The following is a 25969-nucleotide window of genomic DNA, read 5'->3' as shown; positions in this document are numbered from 1 at the left end:
TAAACCATCTTGACCTGGAATTTTCCTCGTGGGAAGGTTTTCGATTGAGAATTCAATTTCTTTAGTAGATATAGGGCTATTCAGACCGTCTATGTCTTCTTGTGTTGATTTTGGTGCATGGTGTTTTTCAAGGAATTTGTCCAGTTTATCCTTTGTCCACTTTGCTTAATATTAATACAGGCACACCAACTTTCTCACACTTAGTGTTCCCATGGTGTATCTTGTTTTTTACACTTTTACTTTTAATCTGTCAGTTTAGACTGTTTTTGTTACAAATAGCATGAGGTTAAGTCTTGTTTTTTTGATTTACTCTTACAATCTCTGGTTTTGAAAAGGAATCCTTGGTCCATTTACATTTAATGGAAGTACTGATCTTCCATCTTTGTATATGTTTTTTATTTGTCTCTTCCATTCTTTGTTCCTATATTCTTCCTTTCTTGACTTTTTTGGGTGAGTTGAGCAATTTTTAGTATTCAACTTAATGTCCTTTATTGTTTTTAGCTGTACTCTTTTTTTTAATTTTAGTTTTTAATTTTTATTTTTTTGAGAAAGATTAGCCTTGAGCTAACTACTGCTAGTCCTCCTCTTTTTGCTGAGGAAGACTGGCCCTGAGCTAACACCCGTGCCCATCTTCCTCTACTTTATATGTGGGACGCCTACCACAGCGTGGATTGCCAAGCATGTCTGCACCAGGATCTGAACCAGCGAACCCTGGGCCGCCGAAGTGGAATGTGCGAACTTAACCGCTGCACCACCGGGCCGGCCCCTTAGCTGTACCTCTTTCTGTGAATTTTTTAGTGATTGTTCTAGAGGTTACAACATGATCTTTAACTCATCACTGTACCTTAAATAGTATTACACTATTTCACAATGTAAGAACTTTGTTTTCCCTTTTACCCCTTCTTGCCTTTTGTACTCTTGTTGTTACATATTTTCCTTCTATAAATGATCTAAACTCCACAACGAATTGCTATTACTTTTGCTTTAAACAGTCTTTTAAAATATATAATACATAAAACAAAGATAATTAAAATGACATAAATAATTACCCTCATATTTATTATTCTTATTTCTCTGTTTCTTCCCACAGATCCAGGCTTCCATCTGATTTCATTCTCCTTCAGCTTGAAGAACTTGTTTTCGCACTTCTCATAGTGCAAGTCTGCTGGAGACAAATTCTCTTAGCTTTTCTGTCTATCTAAAAATGTTTCCTTTCATTTTTGCTTTTGAAGGATTTTTTGTAGGATATAGGCACCTTGGTTGACAGATGTTTTCCCCAGCACTTCAAAGGTGCTGTTCTACTCTTTTCTGACCACCTTTGTTTCCACTGAGACATCAGCTGTCTTTCTTATTATTGTCACTTCCATATATGATATGGCATTTTTCTCTTGATACTTTTAAGGTATTCTCTTTATCTTTTCAGTAGTTTGACTATGATGTGCTTAGGTGTGGGTTTATTCGTATTTATCCTGCTTGGGATTCACTGTTCTTATTGGATCTGTGTGTCTAAAATAAGTTGTTTTTTTTTCCTTAAGGAAGATTGGCCCTGAGCTAAGATCTGTGCCAATCTTCCTCTATTTTGTACATGGGATGCTGCCATAGCATGGCTTGATGAGTGGTGTGTAGGTCTGCACCTGGGATCCAAATCTGTGAACCTCAGGCTGCCAAAGTAGAGATCCTGAACTTAACCACTATGCCACCAGGCTGGCCCCTAAAATAAATTTTCAATTTCATGTTTAAAACAAAGTTTAAAACAAATCTAAGCTTGGATTAACTCGCCACATTAAGTCTCTACTCTGCTCCATCCATTGGCAAGAATGCATTATGATTTAAATTTTTTTCTACTACAGAAAAGATCCAAATCTTCTGGAATTGAGAAAGAAATAGAGACTAGTCAGTGAAGCCTGGAGCTTTGATTTTCACTCCCTAGAAAGAGTTTTGCCTAGCCTTTCTTTCTGGGGAAGAGTAAAGGGAGTGGGGGAAATGAAAGAATTTCCTAGTTAATTTTGGTGCTTGGTAGCAGAGCAAATACATGCCCCTTTTTCTGCATAAGCTGTGGGAAAATGATGGGATCCCATGGTTCTCCTGTGCCCCATTTGGCCTGAGCAGTTGAGTAGATGTGGTTCCAGGCGTCTGTCAGGCAGAGATTACTGGATGAATCTCATAAACAGAAGAATGACTTTTCTGGACCTCAACTGCATCACACAGGTCAGGAAAAGCCTCAGTCTCCCCGAGGGAGCTTTTGGAAGGCCCTGAGTGGAATCCAGCTGCGAGACAGCCCGGAGCTTGGCTGCTGGGACAAGGACGCACCACAGTGCAGACTTTCGGAAGATGCCAAATGGTTGGCCAACAGTGTCTGAGGATCAGATCCTGCTCTTTAAACCCACGCTTTGACGTGATTTAAATTCTTGAGAATATGGGGACCAGCCAGTAGGAAAGCAGACCAGAAACTGAGTGAGGTTCAGTTTCTGCCGGCAAACAAAAGGAAGCTTAAGAGAGAAGTTAAATTCAGTGAGGGCAAAATAGGAAGTTTTATTTCTTGCATCCCTGAGCTTTTGGACTGTGACTCCATCTGCAATGGTGCCTATTATTATTACCGGGGTATTATGTGCTCAGACCTCCCCAGCCCTCCTTGCCCATCAGATTATGAAGAAGTGTCCCAAGTTTGTTTACTGCGGTATGTTATATTGTACTCATGACTTAGTAGACTTCGCATAATGATTGAGGCTTTTGGTTGAATACTTTTTGTTTTTTTTAAAGATTGGCACCTGAGCTAACATCTGTTGCCAATCTTTTTCTTTTCCTTCTTCTTCTTATCTCCAAAGCCCCACGGTACATAGTTGTATATTCCAGTTGTAGGTCCTTCTAGTTGTGGCATGTGGGACGCCACCTCTCGATGAGTGGCGTCATGTCTGTGCCCAGGATCCTAACCAGCGAAATCCTGGGCCATTGAAGTGGAGCACAAGAACTTAACCACCCGGCCACGGGGCTGGCCCCAGTGGTTGAATTCTTTGATGTATTGGGCCAACCAAAGTTGCACTGGGTTGCCTCCTGGATGCGTCGTCCACTTTCTGTTCCAGAGCTCGCTTGGTGTTTTTAGCCCACTATTTAGGCAGGAGCCAGCTGGGAAAACTCAATGGGGAAGGGGGAGCTCAGTTGGGAATATCCCAGCTCTTTACCTAATGTTGCCCCACTACCCGGAGCACTTTTGTACCCTCTTCCTTAATTAAATCTCGGAGCATTCTGTGTTCTGTTCCGGCACCGGGGCCACTCCCCTATTATAGCGAGGGTGCGTGCACATGAGACGAGGCCAGAACAGCAATCTGGAGGCAGATCGTGGAAGACCTCAGTGCCAGGCTGATAGGTTTGGACAGGATCCTGCAGGCAGGTGGGGTAGCGAGGCACTGAGTGTGGTAAGCCTAGGAGAGACGTAATAAAAATGGTGTTTTAAGAAGACTAGTGTTGTTTTTCTGGTATTGAGACAACTAGGAAGCTGAAAAGAACCCCCAAAACCCAAATTCTTTTTCTTCTCCTTTCAGTAAAAAAGAGATTACTTATCCCATGTAAAGTGATATGGGTCAGGTGGGCATAGAAGGGTTAACAGTAATAACAATCCAACTTCCAGACATGACATGGGGTCTGTCCTGTCTCCACAACCTTCCACATCCTCCTATCCGCAGGGTTTCCAAAAGTGGTGCTGAGACTTATAGAGGAACTATCCAGTGCTAAATCTAAATCTTAGGGTCCCGGCCCTCCTGCTTCCTCCCCTAGGAAGCCTTCCAGGACCCTTCTAGCCCCCAAGCTCCCCGTGTGGGATTTATCTGTTCCAATTTTAAGGCTCTTCTCACTTTTCTACCTCGACCCAGAGTTAACGGCCCTGTCTTCTCTGTCCTTCTGGGCTGTGAGCTTTCTGAAGGAAACACTTTATCTGCAACATGCAATGGACACTCAAAATATGTTGGTTAAATGCCCTAATACATGAGACCACTGGCACTTCTGAATCCTCAAAAGAAGAAAAAGATTAGTGCCTGTTCACAGCCATTTTAGTTGACAGTGTACTTAAGCGGATGCATCCTTTGAAGGGAGGTCATTCAGGTAGGCTGAAGGGTGGGGAGTTTTTAATTCTAGTGACAGCCTGGGATCCAGAGGGAGAAGATAATGCATCCAAGGTCGCCTATAAAGGAAATAGAGAATTTGAGAGGGAATTACAGAACAACGTGTAGAATGTCCACGTCTCTTGCATTCCAGATGAGGAGCGGGAACCACATGCACCTCACTCGGATGGAGGCAAGAGCTGGGCTTTGGGGTCAGACATGCCTGAGCTTGCATCGTGGCCCTGCAAATTCTCGGCTGTGTGACTTAGACAACGCGCTCAACCTCTCTGGGTCTCAGTGGCAGCCTTTGAATTCGAATTTCTGACTCTGCAGAGTACAAAATGGTGTGACTTTGGGGAAGTTACTTATGCCTCGATTATTTCCATCTGTGAAATAGGGATAATGATAGTACCTGGCTTTAGGGTTATTTAGAGGATTAAAGGTGTTTTCATACTTGTGAAAGTGCTTTGAAAAGCATCTGGCACACGGTAAGTGTATAGCATATCATTATTTTATTTTGACTTTCCAGGGATGTTGTGTGGATTATGTATAAACATATCTATCGTATTATCTAATGATTTTAGTTCAAGGCTTGACACTAACAGTCACAGAATAGAGGCTAATTAGCAAATAATTAGGGCTTACCCTCCCCTGTCCTGATCCTTTTAGAAGAAAGGGGTTGAAGAGAGAAAGAGCGTGGAGGTGAAGAAAGAGAAATAGTAAAAGGAAGAGGCATTGGTGAGGCAGAAAAGAGAGGTAGACGAGGAGAGGAAAAGAAAGAAAAACACCCAGGGAGAGAGCAGAAGAGGAGAGAAAGAGATAGGGAGACAGACAGACAGACCCATTAAGGTTTTGACGAGAAGTCAGGAGTCACGCTCTTTCCGACTCATTAAAGATAGAGACTTTGATCTTTCTCCTGCTATCTTGAAATATTTACCAACCAGTTAACCACCGATTCCTGGCTAACTGCGGTAACTGTTGGCCTCCAGCCAGGAGAGGGTCCTTTGGATGGTGGCAGCATCAGGACCGTCCCTGGCTGGCTGGGAGGTGCAGAGCAGGGACTGTGGCTGAGCGTTGCTTGTGGCAACTCTTTATTGAGAAGACCAGGAAGTTAACCTCAAGCATCTGGAATCAACTGGAGCATCCCTTACTGTCCCTAATGCCCTGGCAGCCATTCGAGCCCTGTGCAGGGCCGCACACTTGGACAGGCTTGGGTGGACGCCCCAGCCCGGAGAATCCACAGAGAACGTGGCCGCGTCTCCCTGGCGTTCCTGGGATGCTTCGCGGTGTTCAGAGCTCTCCAATTCCCTTTTCAATCAAGGCTGCCCCAGCTCTGGACCACACGCCTGGCTGAGCCTCGCTCCTCTGGTTTCTGGGAGATGCTGCACAGGAAGGGGCTTGCTTCAGAGAAGACAGGAACCAGAAAATGGGGACACGCAGCATTTAAATTTTCCATTCGGACACTTCATTACCACTTGGCAAGAGGTCCCTGACATTTAGTGGGTGTGCAGATGGCCCAGTTTCTGGGGCGGCCAGCTTTTTGAAGCTTCCTAGTGGCCGCCAAGGGCATGGCCAAATTCTCCTGCCCATCGGTGCCTGTCTGGGACGCTGCCTGTTGGCACCTTGATGGTTGTCTCAAGGACGGGAGCTCTGAGAATGGAGGCCAGCTGTTGAAAGGCAGGCCTGGGAAAGGGCAGAGGGATCACACCAGTCAGCCACAGGTGTGTCAGGAATAAGCAGAGAGCATGGTCAGAGCAGGCAGCGGTCGGGCCAACAAGACAGATGAGAAGCTGCCGAGCCCCTCTGGGATCGGGAGGCGGCAAAGTGCAATTTCACGTATGCTGAGCATCTCAGGTGTGCGAGGCTTGTATCTCTGTCCATATCTGTTTGCTTCCTGGTACAGTTGACGAGCTGTCCCCAAGGCCACCCTGCCCCCTGTACCCTAGATACCATCTCTCTTCTTGAGGACACCATTGCCTCAACTCTGTCTCTCCCGCAGCATCAATTTTTCCCCCTAAACTCTGGATCACTCCCACCAGCACACAAACATGCTCTAACATTTTCCATCTCACACAAAACCCTTCTTTGACTTCAAATTCCCCTCCTGCTGACCCCCCTCCCCTTTTCTTTACTCCCCTTTGCAGTAAAACTCCTTTTCTTTCCTTTTAAATTTTATTTATTTATCCTTATGAGGTATAATTGACATATAACTTTGTTAGTTTCAGATGTACAAAATAATGGTTCAATATTTGTAAATTTTGTGAAATGATCACCATAATAAGTCTCGGTAATATCTGACACCATACATAGCTATAAGTTTTTTTTCTTGTGATGAGAACTTTTAAGATCTACTCTCTGGGCAATTTTCAAGCACGCAGTGTGATATTAACTGTAGTCACTATGCTGTACGTTACATTTCCGTGACATTTATTTTATAACTGGAAGTTTGTACCTTTTGACCCCTTCATCCATTTCACCTGTTCCCCTACCTTGTGCCTCTGGCAGCCACCAATCCGTTCTGTGTACCTAGGAGCTCATTTGTTTGTTTGTTTGTTTGATTCCACATGTAAGTGAAGTCATATGATATTTGTCTTTCTTTGTCTGATTTATTTCACTTAGCATAATGCTCTCAAGGTCCATCCATATTGTCACAAATGGCAAGATTTTCTTCCTTTTTATGGCTGAATGGTATTCCATTACCCCCCCCCCAATCATCTATCTATCTCACATTTTTTAATCTATTCATCATCGATGGGTATTTTGGTTCTTCCATGTCTTAGCTTTTTGTTAACAATGCTGCAATAATCACGGCGGTGGGGTATTTATCTTTTACAGCAAAACTCTTTGAGTTTATTCTATTCCGTCACCAATTCCTCCTGAATCCAATCAGACCTCTGCTCTTCCCTCTCCCACAAACAAAACCCCAAATGGCCACATCTCATGGATATTTGTGTTCTTGATTTAACTGACCTCTTGGCAGCTTTCCATCCTGCTGTTCATTTTCTCTTTCTAGAAACACTTCCCTCTCTTGGCATCATGAAACCACACTTTCTCTCTCTTTTTCTTTTTTTGAGGAAGATTAGCCCTGAGCTAACATCTGCCACCAATCCTCCTCTTTTTTTTGCTGAGGAAGACTGGCCCTGAGCTGACATCCGTGCCCATCTTCCTCTACTTTATATGTGGGATGCCTGCCACAGCATGGCCTGACAGGTGGTGCATAGGTCCATACCTTGGATCTGAACCAGCGAACCCCGGGCCACTGAAGCAGAATGCGTGAACTTAACTGCTGCGCCACTGGGCCAGCCCCACTCTTTCCCTCTTAATGTATATCTTCAGCCCATGCGTGTTTGGACGTGGGATGTGTGTATCCAGCTATCTGCTTGATGGTTTATTTCTACTTGTCTATTTCACAAACATTTCACACCTACAACTCCAAAACAGAACTCCCGACTCTACTTCCTCTCACCCCTGCCCCCAACCTCCTTTCCTCCCAGTGTTTCCCATCCCAGTAAATGACTGCACATCCACTCCTATTTTCAAGTCAGAGACTCGTAAGTCACCCTTCCTTCCTCCTTCCCCCTCACCACTCTCCAGCCAGCCCATCAGCAGCTCTGTCTCAGTGACGTCCCCTCTCTATGTCCACTGTTCTCACTATCCTCTCTCAACTGGATGACACCAATGGCGTTAATTGCTGTCCCTCTTTCACCCTTGCCACAGGGGTCTGGGGCTCAGACTGCTTGTCTGGGTTCTTGTCCCCAGGGTTTCCCTTCCTCTCTCCCTCTGCCTTCCTTCTGCCCCTCCCTTCCTTGCCCTTCCCTCCCTTGCTCTCCGCTCCCTCTCTCTCCCCCTCTGCCTCTCTCCCTCCTCCCTCCTCCTTCTCCTTTCCCTTCCTCCCCCATCAATGTTGCTGGGTGCCTCTTCTGTGCCAGGCGCTGGGTGGCTGTTGGGGACTCAGAGGTGATGGCACTGTGGTCTCTCCCTTAAGGGGCTCCCAGTCAGTGTTTCTCTTCGCTTTCTCTGTGGACTAACTACTAACTCACTGACTAGTTTTCCGCTTTGGTGTCTGTGTCCTCTTGTTTTGGGGCTGACGTGAGCTCCTAGAAATGCCAACCAGGTCCTCAGACCAAGATCTGCTTTCCAGAGGCAAGAGCTGGATCTGTGGGGTAGGGAGTAATTTGGGCAGCCAAGACTAGGAGGGAACAAATGGTAAATGTCACCTTAGGCCCTCACTCTCAGAAGCACAGAAGGTCAAAATCAGGAAGTCCAACTGGGTCATCAAGTCCAGCAATGGGGTGAACCCAGAAACGGGACACTCCTACACTGTGTTCAGTTGTGCAGGTTGTGAACTGCACAAGGGGATGCCTGTCATGGAGTACTGGTAGGGACTGAAATCCAGCCTGTGCTCTTCTCACCATGAGCACTTGCTCAGGGCTGTGTCTGCCTGGAGAAGAGGCGTCTTCATTCTGATTCACACAAAAGCACCACGTGGACTGGCTGGAATCCTGGCTGCCAGCCCTGCTTTTTCGCCCTTGAGCTTGAACACTAGTTCCTTGGAGAGGCTCCCCCAACACCCCATCTGGAGTAGGTTTCCCTTGCTCTTCGGGTCCTCACTTCCCTCTCTGGTCTTCATAGCTCTTGTCAAATTTGTAAGTGTCCATTTATTACCGGACTCCTCACCAGCCTGCAGGGGCCCTATACGCGACTCCCTGTGTATATCCAGCACCCGGTACACTGTGGGCATTGATTCACATCTGTTGAGTGACTGACCAAGGGCAGAAGCAGAACGGGGATGGGGAGGAGGAGAGAGGATGAGATAAAATTATGTGTGGGGGGTAGGCGATGGCATGTGGGTAGGTCTTCCCACACCTGGGTTTCCTAATTGGCTGTGCCCCGTCTGGGCCCCAACATCTCAGCAGGATGTGCCCGGGCTCCTACTGATGCCCTGGGTACCTGCTCAACCTGCCCCTGGCCCTCCCAGCCGTGGAACTGAGCACCTACTATGAGCCAGGCCCTGCACTAGGTGTGGGTGATGGGGAAGGCTCGGACCCAGTCCCACGCTAAAGGAACCCACAGGCTTATGGAACAAAGGGAAACAGACACAGACTCAGTGGGACGAGTGCAGAGAAGCCACAGGGAAACGACGTCCTATTGGAGCATCAGGGGTTTCTGAGAGGAGGGGCACTTGGGCTGAGACCAGAAAGAGAGATGGAATTTCACGGGTGGGGAAGTGGGGGGAAGGGCATTCTGGGGCGCGGGAACAGCAGCTGGGTGGCTGAATGGCGAGTAGCCCTTTTCTGTGGCTGTGATGTAGGGTGTGTCTCAGGTACCGTGCTGAGTAATTTAATATCTCAACCACTCTGCAAGGTAATTATTATCATTTCCATTTTACAGATGAGGAAACTGAGGCTCAGACAGGCTAACTGGCATGGCCAGCGTCCCGCAGTGAGAAAGTAGTGAGGACCGTGGAAGTCTGAGGAAAGGATGTGACTGTGGAAGGGAGATCCCTGTGTTTGGCGGGCTGGGACCACAGGCTGCGGGGCGTAAACAGCAGACATTAACGTTCTCACAGTCCTGGAGGCTGGAGGTCTGAGATCAAGGTGTCGGCAGGGTTGTTTCTCCTGAGGCCTCTCTCCCGGCTCGTAGATGGCCATCTTCTGCCTGTGTCCTCACATGGTAGCCCCTCTGTGTGTGTCTGTGTCCTAATCCCTTCCTTTTATAAGGACGCTAGTCCCGTTGGATCAGGGCCCACCCTAATGGCCTCATTTGACCTTTTTACCTCTGTAAAGACCCTATCTCCAAATACATCAGATTCTGAAGTCCTGGGAGGTTAGGGCTACAACATACGAATTTGGTGGGGGTGGGGAACGACACACAATTCAGTCCATTATAATCCCTCTGGAGGTGTATGCGGAAGCTGGATCAGAGCGTGTAGGGAGCGGGTAAGGAGACCTGTGAGGACCCGCAGCACAGCCTGGTGAGGGGTGAGAGGAGGCCCTCGGGTACCAGGGTCCCAGCTCCTGTCCTGTCCCCAGATTCCTGGAGCATCTCATCTCAGAGGTGAACCGGGAGGTGACGCGCAGGGAGAAAGGCCGTGATCTCCAGGTGGCAGGGCACAGATGCTCTCCAGAAGCATCCTCTCTCCCCATCCCGTTCCCATACTGAATCTGGGACATCCTTTTCTCAAAGGAGACTAATTGATAACCCAGGGTGATAAGATGTTATCACTGTCATCCCATTGCAAGGCAACAGCAATGCCGGGTCCTATAAATCAGCCGGAGCTTAAAGAGGAAAGTGAAATGAGCATTGCATTTTAAACCACAGAGCCCATTAATCACATGGCTACAAACCATACATATGACAAGTACATCCATCAGTCCTGCACCTTTCTTTCTGGTCTGCAAAAGCACGCATTAGCAACCTAATGGGTTTAGAAAGCATCTTTGCCTATAGACTCGGAAGCAGAGAGCATTTCATGATTAGCCTCGCGGGTCCAAAAGGAAGGAAAAAGGAGTCATCTTTCTCCAGAGTGCTCAGGGGCGTTCCAGGGGGTGTCCGGGCAGTGGTCACAGCCGCCCGTTCGCCTGTACTCTGGAGACGCAGGGATCCAGAGCCCCGCCCTGGGCAGGAAGGAGACTTCACCTGCTGCTCCCTGGCCGAGCCGTCCTCCCCCATAGCTGCGGCTCCTTGGCAGGAAGGCTGAAGGCGCGGGCCTGCCCTCGGCTTCTGGTTCAGCCTGGCCTCCACCCCCCACCCCAGGGGTAGCATGAGTTTATAATGCAGGAGCCATGTCCTCCTTCCATGCCTGTTATTGCAGCCACGCTGACGTCATGTCTCAGTGACCGGCTTCTGTCTTCTTTCTGAAACTGTGTTTCCACCTTATACCTGAGTTCCCTTCATTTACTCATTGTCATTCATTCATTCTATAAGTACTTTCCAGCATTCCTGTGCATGAGGCTCACGGTCGGTGTCTTTCTCTGGTGAAACCAAGGTAACTAGACACATACTCTGTGCCTGGGGCTCATGATCGAGGGGGAGATACACCCTGGGTGTGAAAACGTCCAGATCAGGTGAGCTACATCTGTGAGATATGGCCAGGAGATGGCGAGAGCCCTGGCTCTCCACCCGGTCACGGGAGTCTACTTGTCACTCACGCCCTGACCTCAGGACCTGGTCTTGCTGGATTTGTCGATATCAGCCCTCGGCTGGACCATCCACCTGTAGACCTTCCTGAGGGTTGGGACTGGCTGGCCTCTTTCTGATGACGAGAGGCGGTGTCATGGATGAATAGGACCAGAGGGTTTGGAGTCAAACAGGTCTGAATTTGAATCCCAGCTGTGCCACCCTCGGCATGTCGCTTCACTTCACTTGGGTTTCCTTTCCGGCGCCCTGGGTGGTCTCTGTCTTGTTAACACCAGTAAGTGACAAACGTGACGTGCCAATGCGGGCTAAGCACACTACCCAATTAAGTTCATTTGATTTACACAGCTGCTGTGAGGGACTCGGGGAGCCAGGCTTGGCTGGGGGCGGGTTGGGGGATGCTGTACCCGAGGCGGCCCGAATCTCTAGGACAGTGGTTCTTAATTGGGCGGGTGGGGAGGGGGATTGCTGCCTAGGGGACATTTGGCGACGTCTGGAGGCATGTTTTCTGTCACGAATGGGGACATCTAGTGGGTAAACCGGGGATGCTGCTAAACATCCTATGGTGTACAGGACAGCCCTCCCACCCTGAGGAATTACTTGACCTAAAATGCCACTGGTGCTGCTGTGAGAAAGCGAGTTCTAGGAGAAGAAGGCTGGCTGTGAAGTCAGGGGAGCGCAGCTTCCGTCTCAGGTGCCGGCAGAATGCTGGTCCGGCCAGGCCGCAACCCCAGGGCCCCTTCTGCAAATGAGGTGTCTCTGGAAGTAGGCCCAGTGACGTCTTCGTGCCATCCTCAGGGTGGGCCTCCTTCCCTGTGGTCCCACTCCCCGCCTCCTACTCCATCCCTCTCCAATCTGAGCACTCGCTTCACCCAGAAGGACAAGACCTGGTCTCTATCTTCTGGGAGTGCAGAGTCTAGAGAGGGAGAACGCACAGCAAAGAGCTGGGCAAAGAAGTAGTGGCAGCTGGCACGGGGGCTCCTCTAAGGGAGGGAGGGGCCTTATATGGGAAAGGACCTTGTTGGCCGGTGCAACAGGAGGTTGGGCCTGAGTCCTCCTCTTGCCTCTGAGCTTCAGGACCGAGAGCACAGGGTGGAGTCCCCACATCCTGAATGGGAGGTGCTGCCGGGGGTTCCCCTGCTGGGCTGCACATTATAATAATCCGATGAGATGGGCCCCGCCCCTCACCAGTTAAGCCAGAATCTCTGGGACATCTCTACGCTTTGAAAGCTCCCTGGGGGTTTCTAATGGCAGTCAATTGAGAAGCACAAGGCCTTGCCTGGCGGGTCCCTGCGACAGTGCCCAGTTGTCCTCTGTGTCCCTCAGGAAAGGCCACTCAGTAGGTGGAGAGGTCCAGTCTGCTGAAGGTGAGCCTGAATGTTGGCAGGTGCAAGATATCAGATGAGGGGTGGCCATCTGGATGGAATGCTAGGGGCGTTTACTGATTGTCCTGGTGAATAGGACTCCAGGAGAGAGAATGGAAGATGGAGAAAGAGGAGCCAGAAAAATGGAGGGACGCTGGACCAGGTGAAGACAAGGGCCAGAGGATTTCCCTTCAGGTGGGGCCTGCAGCCCCGTGTGGGGCTGTTTGCCTTACTGCAGTGGCAACCCCGTCAAGCTCCAGTAACAGGTTTCTGTGAGTGGGACTTCACATCTGTGTGTGTGTGTGTATAAACGGAAGAAGGGGCAAAATCTCACATCCTGGTCAGTGTGGGGCAGAGCAGGACAGGCACAAAGAAGCAGGAACTCAGGTGGCAGAGGAGGCCCTGAGAACATTAGCTCCGACACAAGAATCCTAGGTGGGGGTCCTTGGACTTCCAATGGCTACCTTACCTGGATTTCAATTGCTATAGGACTCCCCCAGGTCTCAGGAATTAACACAATAAAAATTGATTTCTCGTTCATATAGTCCTCTGTGGATGTCCTGTTCAGGCAGTTCTGCTCCTGGTGGTGACTTTGGTTCCAGTTCGTTCCATCTGGAGCCCCATACACAGCCTCCAAGGAGGAGAGGGCGAGAGGAAGAGCCTGGAGGAGATGCTGTCGTCCTTCACTGCTTGTCTTGGAAGGGACACCTCTCTTCTGCTCACATTCCATTGGCGAGAGCAAGGCACACGGCTGCACCTAGATGTCAAGGGGCTGGGAAATTGAGTTGGGATGTAAACCCAGGAAGAGGATATCTTTGATGAGCATCCGACCAGCCTCTGACACAGACCCCAGGTGTCCTCTGTGTTCCACGGATAAGTGTCATTCAGTAGGAGAGATGTGCACAGGTACAGTGGGGGCACATGGGAGGTAAGTGTTAACTCCTCCTGGGCAGATCTGGGAGGGTTTCCTGGAGGAGGTGCTGCTGAACCTGGTCTGCAGAAAAAGCTGGAGATAAAGACTAAGAGGACCAAGGACCGTGATTGCTGTGCTCTAGCCTTCCTTGCCTTCAGACGATGCCCTTCATGTATCTCTCCCAACCTACGTTTGTCAAAGGAGAGGCTGGAGTACAGAGTGGTGACCTTGAGAGGGGTGGGAAGGCACAGCAAAGGGGAGTTTAGAGCGTGTATAGGGAGGCATGGACACAAACTTCTTCCTCCCGATGGTGCTGAGGCTGGCTTGAAAGTTAGGGCAGAAGAAGGAGACCGATGCAGCTTAATGGGCTTTGATCTCTGCCTGCTGCTTTTTGGGAATGCCCCATGGAGAGAGAGAGCCGCCTTGAGGCCTGGAGGCAGGTGTGAGGAGAGCTGTTGCCAGCCGGGCCAGCCAGGCCCGTGCTGGCCTCCCCAGTGGATCGGCCTCCCAGCGTCCCAGCTCAGCATGGTCTGAATGGCTTCCACCTCCCCAGATCTGAAAGCCTCTGTACCTCCAGAAAATACCAGCCCATCAGGGATTTAGAAGAGAAACACGCTCATTCTTTGCCGAGAATCAGATGCCACATCTTCTTCCCTACAGGGTGGAGTTCAAACTCCTTAACTTGACACTCAAGGCCCTTCACAAGCTGGTCATTCCTGCCTGGGTTGAGTTCCCAACACCGTAGCTCTGCCCAGGCTCTGGGTACCCTGGATCACTTGCCTTTCCCCAAAGATGCTAAGATATTTGCAGTGTTTTTGCTCATACTGTTCCTCAACCTGGAAGGTCCTTCTCCCAGGTCAGTGGCTACTCCCTCTTCCAGACCCAACCCAACAGTCCCCTTCTCAATGGAGCCAAGACCCCAGGCACACTGGTCCTGCCCCTCCTTGAGCCTCCCAGAGCCCTTGGCCACTTTTCTGTCACCAGTCTGTGTATTCCACTGTCCGTGAGTTCCAAGAGGGTGCACACTGGGTCTTGCACAGAGCAGAAGAGAGGAGCTGGTGTTTGGAGGGTGATCAATAAATATCGTAGAGTGTGCCCTGAGCTCACTGTCCTTCCTTCCATATGCATTTCAGTCCGGCATCTCCATGCCGATACACAATGTATCAGTTTCCTTTTGCTGCTGTAACAAATCACCCGCAAAGCTGGTGGCTTGAAACAACATACATTTATTTTGCTACATTTCTGTGGTTAGAAGTCTGAGACTGGTCTCCCGTCTTGCTGAGCTGAAATCAATGTGTCAGCAGGGCGGCTTTCCCTTCTGGAGGCCCAAGGATAATGCATTTCCTTTGCCAGCTTCTGGAGGCTGTCGCATTCCTTGTCCCCTTTCCTCCATCTTCAAAGCCAGCAGTCTTGCATCTCTCCATCATTCTCGTGTGCTCACATCTCTCTCTGACCACAGGAAAGATCCTGCATGACTAGATCGGGCCCACCAGGATAATTTAGGCTACTCTCTCCATCTCAAGGTCCTTAACCTTTATCACATTTGCAGAGTACCTTTTGCCATATGAGGCGGCATATTCACAGGTTCTGGGAATGAGGACGTGGACAACTTTGGGGGGCCGTTATTTTGCCCACCACACACATGCCGTTCCCTTGACCTGGAATTTCCTGCCTTCCCTTTGTCTACCTGGCTAACTTCTACAGACCCTTCAAGACTCTTTCAAATATCCTTCCCTTCTCCCTTCCAAGAAGCTTTCCCTGCACCCCTTGGGCGCTGGGAGTTCCTCTTCACATTTCTATTGGGCCGCCTGCATTCTACCGTAACTATTAGTGTATATCACTTGCCCTCCCCCCCCCCCAACAAGGTCTTTGGGACTGGGGCATCTGATTTAGTTGTTTCTATATGCTCAAAACCTATTACTGTATAATGTTGGACATAAAAGTGTTTACGGAACGAAGTTTCCATAAAAAGGAAACTTTTTATGCAGTTTTATTCAGAGAGACTGAAATTCAAGTCTTATATAACCTAAAAGGAAATCTGGTTTCAGCCTAATTGTTCCTGTAGGAGCCCAAGTTTTGTCTGAAGCCTTTTTATATCTTAAATGTTTTTTTCTTGATAAACTTTCACTGTTAACATTTTGATGTATCTCCTTCCATGTTCTTTTCTGTGCCCATATTATGTATTCCAAAATTACATATTTTTACCTGTGGGTATTATGACATATCCAGTTTTGTGTCTTGTATTTTCATTTAACATATACTGTGAACAATTCTTCATGCCATTAAATGTTTTTGGAAAACACGGCTTCTCATGCTTATATTTCACTATATGAATATACCATTGTGTTCATTTTATGTACATTATGTGAATATACTTAACCATTTCCTTGTTGTTCAATGTCTGGGTAGTTTCTGATACTTCTTTATTATGATTAATCCTGGGATGACTATCCCTATATATGAATCTTTGTTTATACCTTAATTATTTCTTTGGGTTAAATTTCTAGGGAAATTTTTTTCATGGCTATTATTATGTATTTCAAAGAAGACTGGACAAATGTATACCTGTTAAGGAACATCATCCATCATTTCAGCTTTTGACATGTTCTAATGAACATTTCTTTTTACAACTTTTCTAATGGTTCTTTTTCCTTTTCTTTTTTTTTGGTGAGGAAGATTGGCCCTGAGCTAACATCTATTGCTAATCTTCCTCTATTTTGTATGTGGGATGCCGCCACAGCAAGGCTTGATGAGCAGCGTGTAGGTCTGTGCCTGGGATCCAAACCCATGAACTCTGGGCTGCTGAAGTGGAGTTCATGAACTTAATTGCTGCGCCACCAGGCCAGCCCCTAATGAACATTTCTTAGCAGAAACAACTTTGCTTATTTCATGGGTAAAAATTGTGTCTAATTGTTATTTTAAGGTATGTGTCTATGTTAGTGAGGGTTTGTATTTTTCTGTTTATTATTCATCTTTTTTCCCTTTTATGAACTGCCTATTCTTTGCTTATTTCTCCACTAGGGGTTAATGCTTTTTTCTTATCTATTTCTATGCTATCTTTAAATATAATGGTATTCCCTGTTCTGTCATATTTCTGGTAAACATTTGCTCTCACTCTGTTGGGAGCTGGTATCAGTCACCACGGCCCCGCCCCGTTTCCTTAGGGATGACATTGACCTACATCCTCCCTCGGTGAGGGCAGCCCCCGCCCCCAGCCCTGGCTTCTGCCTCTTTCATTTTGTCTTCAAAGGGAGTTGAACTTCAGCGTCTTTCTTAGGGCCTCTGGGAGCAAAACCGCTTTGCAGGCTTGAAATCGTTCGTTTCGCTCATTTCTTTTCTCTCTGTCATTCCTCACAAATAACCCCTGGCAATTATTAAGTGATATTTGTGCCGCTTTACACTTTCGAGTGCTTAATGATCCTCTACTGCTTCATCAGAGAAAGGAGAATCTTTTCCTGCTTCTCCTGCCCCTTTGGAAATTCTGCGCTGTTGGAATCTTTCTTGCAGAATGACAGCCCTCAGAAGGGGAATGGAGTCTGCACAGGGTCCGTCACCCAGGCTGGAGCCAGTCATTTCAATATGGGAAAGCGAAGGCCCAGAGAGGGTATGGGAGTCACTCAGCGTCTCACAGACAATCAGTGATGAAAGCACACTCCACTATGTGAGGCTGAAAGAAACAGACAGTCCCTCTGCTATAGACTAAATGTTTGTGCCCCCTCATTCATATGTTAAAATGCTGACCCCCGGTGTGATGGTATTAGGAGGCGGGGCCTTTGGGAGGTGATTAGGTCATGAGGGTGGAGACCTTATGAACAAGATTAGTGCCTTTACGAAAGAGGCTCTGGAGAGCTCCCTCGCCCCTTCTGCCACACGAGGTTACACTAAGATGCCACCTGTGAACCAGGAATCTCGCCCTCACCAACACAAAATCTGCTGGCGCCTTAATCTTGGCTCTCCCAGCCTCCAGAACAATGAGGAATAAGTTTCTGTGTTTATAAGTCACTCAGCATGTGACACTTTTGTTACAGCAGCCTGAACGGACTGAGACAGCTTCCACTGGAGAGGCAGCAGGCTAAGTGGATGTCACACACAGAAACACCCTTTAGGACCTCGTTCTTACCTGGACGGCAGGTGGGAGTCACAGCTCTACGGAAGCAGGACCCCTCTCCTCTCTGGGTCTCAGCATCCTCCCCTATAAGCTGAGGGGACCTAAAGATTTTGGGGGTTCCTTCTGGGTTTGCTGTTCTGTGGCTGTCCATCTAGTGCAGAAGCGTGTGTCTTGGTGTCACTATCACTGGTTTTGGGGTTTGGCCCATTTGGGTTTAAGTGCTGGCTCTGTCAATTACCAGCTCTGTGATTGGCAGGATTAAGGCAGGGAGGTCAAAGGGCCTGCCGGACAGTGAGGCCTAGCCCAGTCTTGCTGTCATCAGCCCAGTGTCTGGAGCACCTGGGCTGGTCCCTGGGCATCTTCACGGCCGCCATGCTGTGAACCTCCTCCTTGCCTCTGCCAAGCCTGCCCTGGCCCGGGCTTGTGCCTCATTTCCCACGTGCACTGCAGCTGCCTGCAGGTCTGGATCCATTCCTGACCCCCAGCCCATATTTTTGGGGTCCTGACACCCTACCCAGCCACAGCAAACTCCCTCCCCAGAATCTAGACTCTCTCTCGAGTCCTCATTCACTGGTTGGCACCTTTTCAGCCTGGTGGGCCTCTCTGGCACCGTGAGGCCCTGCCTGCTGACCACACACCCTGACATCTCCTGAGGCACCCTCATGGCTGTGCCCTACTCCCGGGCCTCAGTCCTCGGAGGGCCCAAACTATTCGTAATTCCCTTTGGACAAGACTAGTGGCCCTGGCCTGCGCGCTGAGGGCACCCCTTTGCAATGTCACCCCAGGGGCGAGCCTCACAGCCCTGCCCACCTTCCTAGCCTTGACCCCGGGCTGGTCCCCATCCCCACGGGCCTTCCATGTGACCTCGGCAAGCCTTCTGTGGAGCAGCACCATTTTGTTTATTTTCAGTAGGGCTTTAAACACCTTTCTCCGTTTTAGTAGTCTTGCCTGAAAAGTCTGGGCTTTTTGAGGTTTGTCCTTTATGTTACAGTACAATTTGTTTGTCTGTCTTTCATTCATTCACTCATTCACCGACCAGCTCACGTTCTGCTTCTCTGGGTGTCTCTGAGGGTCCCCGGGTGGGGAGGTGGCTGGTCCAAGAGCTGAGGCAAGCGCAAGGCGGTTTTGGGGTGACGTGGGCAGGTCTGAGCGAGGGGTTTGCGTGAATGGTGCTCGGAGGGAAAAGGGTGAAGCAGGCCTGAGGCAAGGCTCCTGGCTCTTCCCGGCCCCTCTGAGGATCCAGGAGGGCAGAAGACTTCCCTGAGAGTGTACGGGGGTCCCACGGCCAAGTCAGAGCCCACGGCCATTCTCCCTGCTGCTCAAGGCCTGGCCTCCACCGCCAGAGTCAGAGCACAGACGATGGAAACTAGGACATCAGATTTAGATACTTAGAATTAGATACAAGATTAATTCAAAACCCTGCAGTGGATACCCAGTGATGGAAATTTAGGAGTAGGACCTGGGAGCTAGTGGGCTGGAGATGCCGGGCCTGAAGGCTCAAACTCTTTTGTTCCATGACCTCTGCTGCCTCCCGTCACCAGGCCCCAGTAGCTCGAGCAGGAGGTGTGTCCAGACACCAAACAGTGGTCACATGCGTCCATCACAGGGTTCATCCTCGATTTCCTCCCTTCCTGCATCAGTGGGGGAACGATGGAACATTGTAGAATAAGACAGTGCATCAGTCACCATTGCCACAATGACGCTGTGTAACAAACAGCCCCAAACCCAGTGGCTCACAACACTTATTTAGCTCAGGAGTCTGCAGGGCTGGGCCAGGCTGGGTTGATCTCAGCTGGGGTCACTCAGGCGTCTGGGGTCAGCTGTGGCTCAGCTGTTCCTTCTGCCCTCGCTTTCACGTCTGGGGTCTGGCTGGTGTGGCTGAGCCAGCATGGCCTTGGCTGGGATGGCTTGGGTCATGTGTCTCTCAGCAGCAGGCGGTCCCAGGCATGTTCTCATGGGGGGATGGCAAACGCAGGCGCGAGGGCAGGAATCAGCACGTGCCTTTTCAGGCCTCTGCTGGAGTCCCATTTGCTGACATCCCTTTGGATGAAAAAAGCCCCCGTTGAGCCCAGAGTCTAGGGTGCGGGGCAGCTACATGGCAAAGGGCACGGGCCCAGGGAGGGAGGAAGAATTGAGGCTTTTAAAGTGATTGGTGTGTCACAGACGTGTGAGTAGGCTGCAACTTGGTGAGGGTGAGGATTTCAGATTTGGGGCTTCGGGATATTCCACATCCCTCCTTGAAGGGTGAGTGTGAACTCTCAGAGCACATGCTCAGGACGATTTCCTGTTCTTACAGGGACGAGCTGGAGGATCAGGATGTGACCTGGCTGGTAAATTCTAAGCACCTGACTTCTAGTGAGCCCTGGGCAGGAGACAGCCCTGTGAGCCATGACACAACATTAAGGATGGGAACCAAACATGGCTTTGAATTTATTAGTGTCACCAGCTCCCCTAGGAGCTCCACCCTGGGGTCGAGGGACATACCACTGCCCCAGAATCATTACCGCAGGCTTCCAGGAGGAGCTCCGATCCCTCTTGGGGGCTTCAGATAATTGTCACTTCACAGAGCGGAGCACTCTTAGCTCAGTGTGGTCCCCCATGGGCCCCCCACACCCCACATTGCAAATTCCCTGATTCCCAGGATAGGGGGGTCATTTTTATAGATTTTCCCATAATGACCAAACACAAAAACTTACAGGCCTGTGAACAGTTCCTTTCTGGGACTGACTGGTGGCTGTTAAGTGGGATGCTCCTGTGGCCAGCCAAGAGGCTGTCAGCAGGCTTATGCACTGGGGGCAGCGTCCTTCATTGGCTTGGAGACATCTGGAGTCGGGAGCGAAGAGATGAGTTCTATTATATTAATTTTTGATGGCCTGTGCCAGCCTCCAGACTATAGTATCTGGTACTTAGTGGGCACTCAAATATTTACTGACTGTATTGCTACTTTAATTAATTAAATTGAATTTATTTAGTTAATTTAATGAATTGGGTTCTCGGGCCTGGTGGAGAGGAGTGTACTGCCTTCTGTTTCAGGAGATCGTTTCTCAGGCTCATTTTTCTTGTTCCCAATGTCCCTGTTGTCAGGGAGTCACCCAGGCCTTCTGCCTATTAAGCCCCCACGTTGCCTTGTTCAATACAGCTGACTTACACGGTATAATCTTTAAACCTTAGTGTTTTTTCTGTAAAATGGGTATAGACAATATTGACGTCATAGAGATGACTCAGAGGGTGGAACCAAGAGTCCAGAGGGCAGAGCCAAGAGTTGTGGAGAATTCCAGTTGGCTTCTAATCAAGGAATTGGCAACCTGTGCCTGACTATTTCAGAATTGCTGTGGGCCAGTGACTCCTGTGTCCTCCCTCCTTTGGGGACAGAAGTGTCTGGTGAACTTGTATGACGTGTGCTGGGTATCTGGGGCAGATCACCTGTTCACAGGTCTTCAAATGGAGGGGAACTGTCCCCAAGGAGCCTCATCTGCACCTGGTCCTGACTTAGGTGCCGACATCCTGAATTCCTATGGGATGCTCTGAAGGGATGGCCTTGAGAGGGGCAAGTACAGTTTGAATGTGGAGGGTGAAAATTCGTTGTGAGCAGAGAGTGAACCATAGTGTATTATTTATGTATGTATATTTATTTATGTATTTATTTATGTATATATTTATTATGTATGTATATTTATGTATGTATGTAATTATGTGTGTTCTCTAACCCTTTGGAACTCCTCCCCCCAAAAAGTGGAGCCCACTTCCCCTCCCCTTTAGTGTGCGCCACATTAGCCACTTGCTTCCAATGCACAGACTGTGGCGGAAAGGCTGACATGTGACTTCTGAGACTAGGTCTTAAGAGGCACTGTGGCTCCCGTCTCGCTCTCTGGGAAGCCAGCTGTCATGTTGTAAGGATGCTCAAGCAGCCGTGTGGAGAGGTCCACACTGTGAGGAACTGGGGCCTCCCACCAACAGCCACGTGAGGGAGCCATCGTGGAAGCAGACCCTCCAGCCCCGGTCAAGCCTTCAGATGAGTGGAGCGTAGGCCAACATCTTAACTGCAGCCGCATGAGGGACTCTGAGCTAGAGCCACCCAGCTAAACTCCTTCCACAGACCCCCAGAAACTGTGAGATAATAAACACATAGTGTTTTAAGCTACTAAGTTTTGGAGTGATTTATTATGCAGTAATAGCTAAGTAGTACACAGCGCTCTGGGCAGGAGGAAATGCAACGGTGCGTGTGAAGGCTCTGCGGTTTGAAAAGTCTTCACAGAAGTGAGGGGAGGAGTCCCGTGCCTCGGGCCTCAGGGATGTGACTGGCTATCCTTTCGTCTATCAACTTGTGACAGATTGTTTTAAAAAAATGGCATTAATTATGCTGGCCACTGTACCCTCATCCCTTAGCGATGAGACTCTGGAGCTCCTGTCATCAGAAGAAGGTGTCTGTTTGTCCATCCTGTAAACGCGGGTAGTTTCATAGATGCAGAAAAGCCAACTGGATGTCAGTTCCACACCCAGAGGCCTGGCCTGCTTCTGCGTGTTCTCTGGGAACCCTCTGCTGTAGCGTGAATAAGCCTGGGCCAGGTGGCTGAAGGATGTGGGATGAGTGGCCTGGTCTTTCTGTTGTCCCAGCTGACACTGAGCTACCCCTCAGAATCTGAGCCCCCCAGCTGACCTGCAGCTGACACAGACACCTGACAAAGCTCAGCTAAGATCAGAAGAACCGCCCCGTGGAGCTCAGACTAAACTGTCAGCCCACAGAATCATGAGCAAAGAGACGGTTGTCATTTTGAGATAACAAGTTTTGCAGAAGTTTGTTCCACAGCAACCGCTAACTGATACACACTGCTACTCCCCAGGGTGAGCACATGCGTGAATATATAGAGAGCGAAGGTCTCATCCTCTCACTTTGCTCTCCAACCCAATGCCACTCCCCACAGCTCTGTGAGTACCTTTCAAACACATCTGTCTGTCTATCTACCTACCTACCTACCTACCTATTCATCCATCCATCCATCTTTTTACTTCTTTGTCCAAAAGCTGCTTCACCCATAAGGACACTCCCTACTGGTTCTGTTCAGTCCCACTCAGATGAGAGGGTACAAGGACCCCATCCCCACCTAAGCCGTCCAAGCCATCCACCCTCAGCGTTCACGGATAGGATCGGGTCAACGGGGTCCACACATGAGGACAGCTCCTCCTCTGAGCACTTCCGAGCCAAGGTCCTGAGGCAGAGATCCTCTCTGCTCCACTTGGAGGGCCCCTCCTTCCTCTGCCGTCTGAGCTGCCCCACCCCGCGGTGTTCTCCCCTCGGTCCCCCATCGTTCTCTCAGCCTCTGTCTTGTGCTCTGGAATCATGCCAACGGGCACTTAGATCTTCACAGTGTTTCTGTCCCTGTTCCTTCTAAAGTCAGGCAGAAAGGGAGGGGAGAACACAGAGAACCAACCAGATCAACGTTCTGAGGTCTGACACAGGCACATGATGTATATGTATATACCTGCACATGTTTCTCTGCCGGGGAGACTCCTATTCATCCATCAAGACTCAACCTAAACGTCACCTCCTCAGGGAAGCCGCAAGCAAGGGCAGCGTATACTCTCCAGAGCGGGTGCTGTTGTCTGGGGTGTGTCCTTAGGACCTTTCTGTATGAGCATAAAGGCAGACACACAAACACAAAATAAATGGCAAAAAGTAAATCTAAGCTATCTCAGATGACAGACTTTGCACTTTTAGTACACACTGATAGAAGAATTGCACGACACAGGGATGTTAGGAATTCAGCCACATTGTATAGGTATTTCCTATCGGACTGATCACAAGAGCAGCTGCAGCCATTTGCAGACCAGCCATCCATACACGGTGGGCGTTTCACTTATTCTGCCTTTAGAGGGCGACAGGTGTGCATTTGAATCCGGGACCTTGTACTTGCTCTCCTAGGATCTGATGCCCCAGCTTGGGAACCGCTATAGAGGAGGGAGGAGGGGGCGACTACCCTTGCCTGTGGCTTCCCTAAGGAGGGGATATTTAAGCTGGGTCTTGGTGGATGAATAGGAGTTTGCCAGACAGAGAAAGAGAGAAACATCAGTTTGAACAGAGGGAAGAGCATGTGCAAAGATACTGAAGCATAAAAGGGCCTGTGGGCAGGAGTTCAAGCTCAGAATAAGAATAGCTGATATTTACTGCATGCTCATTATGTGACCGAGGCCTCCATGTAATATTTTTAGTTCATCTTCACAGAAAGCCTATGAATGAGGGGGAGTGCCACCAGGGGCCTGCTCCAAGCAGGGTCCTCAGCCACCTGGGGTAAGGCCGGCCCAGCCAGCCTTGCCTGAGGAAAGCTCGGGTCCTACCCCACTGTCCTGCCTTTGGCCTGAGAGCTGTGTGGTTAACTGTGTCAGATACCAAAGGCACCTCAGAGGGCATGAGGAAAGGACCTCCCAGGCCAGGTGATGCGTCTTACCTGCCCACCTGGACCTATGCCCAGAGCTCAAGCTCCCTCCTCCACGCAGGAAGCCCAGCAGGAGACAGACTGCTCACTCAAGGGGGTCACTGGGGCCAGCTTACTCAAGGGACTGTCTACAAGGTGGAGGTGGCGCTAAGGAAACCTTCAAGGGATGGCGGAGGCTCCTGAGCCGGGAGACATCTGGAGGCCCCATCAGCCCTGGGCCTGACGTTGCAAGGGAGGGAGCTATGCAGGAGCTGGAGAGAGTCGTAGCTGTGGGAGGGGCCACAGCAGCTGGACTGTGGCTTGAGGAAGACGCCAAGGGCAACCACAGCCCACCATGGAGGGAGCGGGGAGCTGGCAATGAAAGCTTCACCCTCCCTCTCGTCCTGCCCTCCTGTCTCCCTCCGCTGCCTCCCATTGGCTGAACCCCCAGGAAGCCAGAGGGCCAGGGAGCTGTTGTTACAGCCGAGGAGGCCGGCCTTCCGGAGCACAGAGAGGGAAAAGAGGATCTTGCAGAAGCAGTAAGTACCCGGTGTGACTCTGGGTCAAGGCCACCCTGCTTCTTTAACACACCCGCAAGCACAGGGGCTCATCACCCTCAGCCTCTGCGAGTGAGCGTGGGGCAGGTCTAACTGGTTCTGTGAAGCTGAGCTGGTTTTACTGAGAAATCAGGTGACCCACTGGGCTCAGAGCCCTGAGTTTAATTCCTGGCTGCTTGCTGGCTGTGTGACCTTGAGCAGGTTCCTGGAGGTGCCTCTCAGGGTCCTCGTTGGTATGACGGGAACAGTGACAACCACCATCAAGGTTCCCACGAAGATGAAATATGATAGGTTTTCCCCACTCCAAGCCCTGTTCCTAGTGGGTTTCTAAATACGCTCTCATTGAACTCTCCCTCCGTCTCTGTGTGACATCCGGATCATCGCCGGTATTTCACAGAGGAGGATGCTCAGGAAGGGAGGTTAGATGACTCACCTGATGTCCCCTCCACAGCTAGTCAGTGGCAGGGCTGAAGCCTTAACCACTGCACAGGCCGCCCCCTGTGATAAGTGACACCAGCTTCACAGAGAGCCCGAGACACGCACGCTCGCCAGTGGCGCTTCATCTTCTCAAAATCATACTTCACAGAACAGTCGACACTATGGTCGTGACTTGGTGTGACGACGGATGGACGGTAACTAGTCTTATCAGGGCGATCATTTTGTCATGTAAATAAACGTCAGGTACTATGTTGTACACCTGAAATGAATACAATACCGTATGTCAACTATACTTCAATGAGAAAAAGCAACTGCCAAAAAAAAAAAAAAAAGTAAAACATGCTAGATTTGGTTACGACCCCTAGTGGACCACAGCCTGATTCAATGTTTTCCTTCCCCTCTCCAGGGCCAGTCACTGCCAAGAATTGGGTGTTTATCATTTTGTGGTGCGTACTGATACATTTACCAATGTATGCATCAATAAACAACATTTGTTGTTTTGCATATTTGAAACTATAAAATAAAATAAATTCAAGAAAAAAATAATACTTCATAGATGGAAATGAATTAATAACTGGGGTACCTCCTACCTTCCAGGCCCTTTCCTTGAAGTGACTTTAGCAGTTGGGGTTATCATCCTCAAGGATGGGGAAACTGAGGCCCAGAGAGGTGAAGTGCCTTGTCTCAATCCTACTTTGGCAGTAAGTTTAATTTTAGGAGGTGGCTTTGCTAATTTTGGGGAAAACAAACCCTGCCTTGTCACTCCATCTGCTCATGGGATTATTAGCTATGGCATATTTAGAGGTGAGAAGAAAATGGGCAGTGTTTCAGAAAAAAAAAATGCTATGCTCTCCCTCTAAGGGAAAAAAAAAATACTTGGAATAAAATAAAAGACCTACCTCTAAATTTTTCAACTTTTTTTTTCTGGAATGTTCTATTTCTGACAAG

At 49.3% G+C, this 25969-nt stretch overlaps 1 long non-coding RNA gene across 1 annotated transcript; it reads right to left on the bottom strand.

The window, feature by feature from the left end:
* Positions 1–21747: 21747 nt before the first annotated feature.
* Positions 21748–25280, bottom strand: LOC139080249 (uncharacterized). The gene is made up of 2 exons (XR_011534589.1): positions 25017–25280; positions 21748–23241 (listed from the first exon to the last, which is right to left on the bottom strand). It is a non-coding gene; the product is annotated as an uncharacterized lncRNA (long non-coding RNA).
* Positions 25281–25969: the final 689 nt, after the last annotated feature.

This window comes from Equus przewalskii, chromosome 29 (assembly GCF_037783145.1).
Source record: "Equus przewalskii isolate Varuska chromosome 29, EquPr2, whole genome shotgun sequence".
Lineage (NCBI taxonomy): Eukaryota > Metazoa > Chordata > Mammalia > Perissodactyla > Equidae > Equus > Equus przewalskii.
This window is presented reverse-complemented; position numbering and strand designations above follow the sequence as displayed.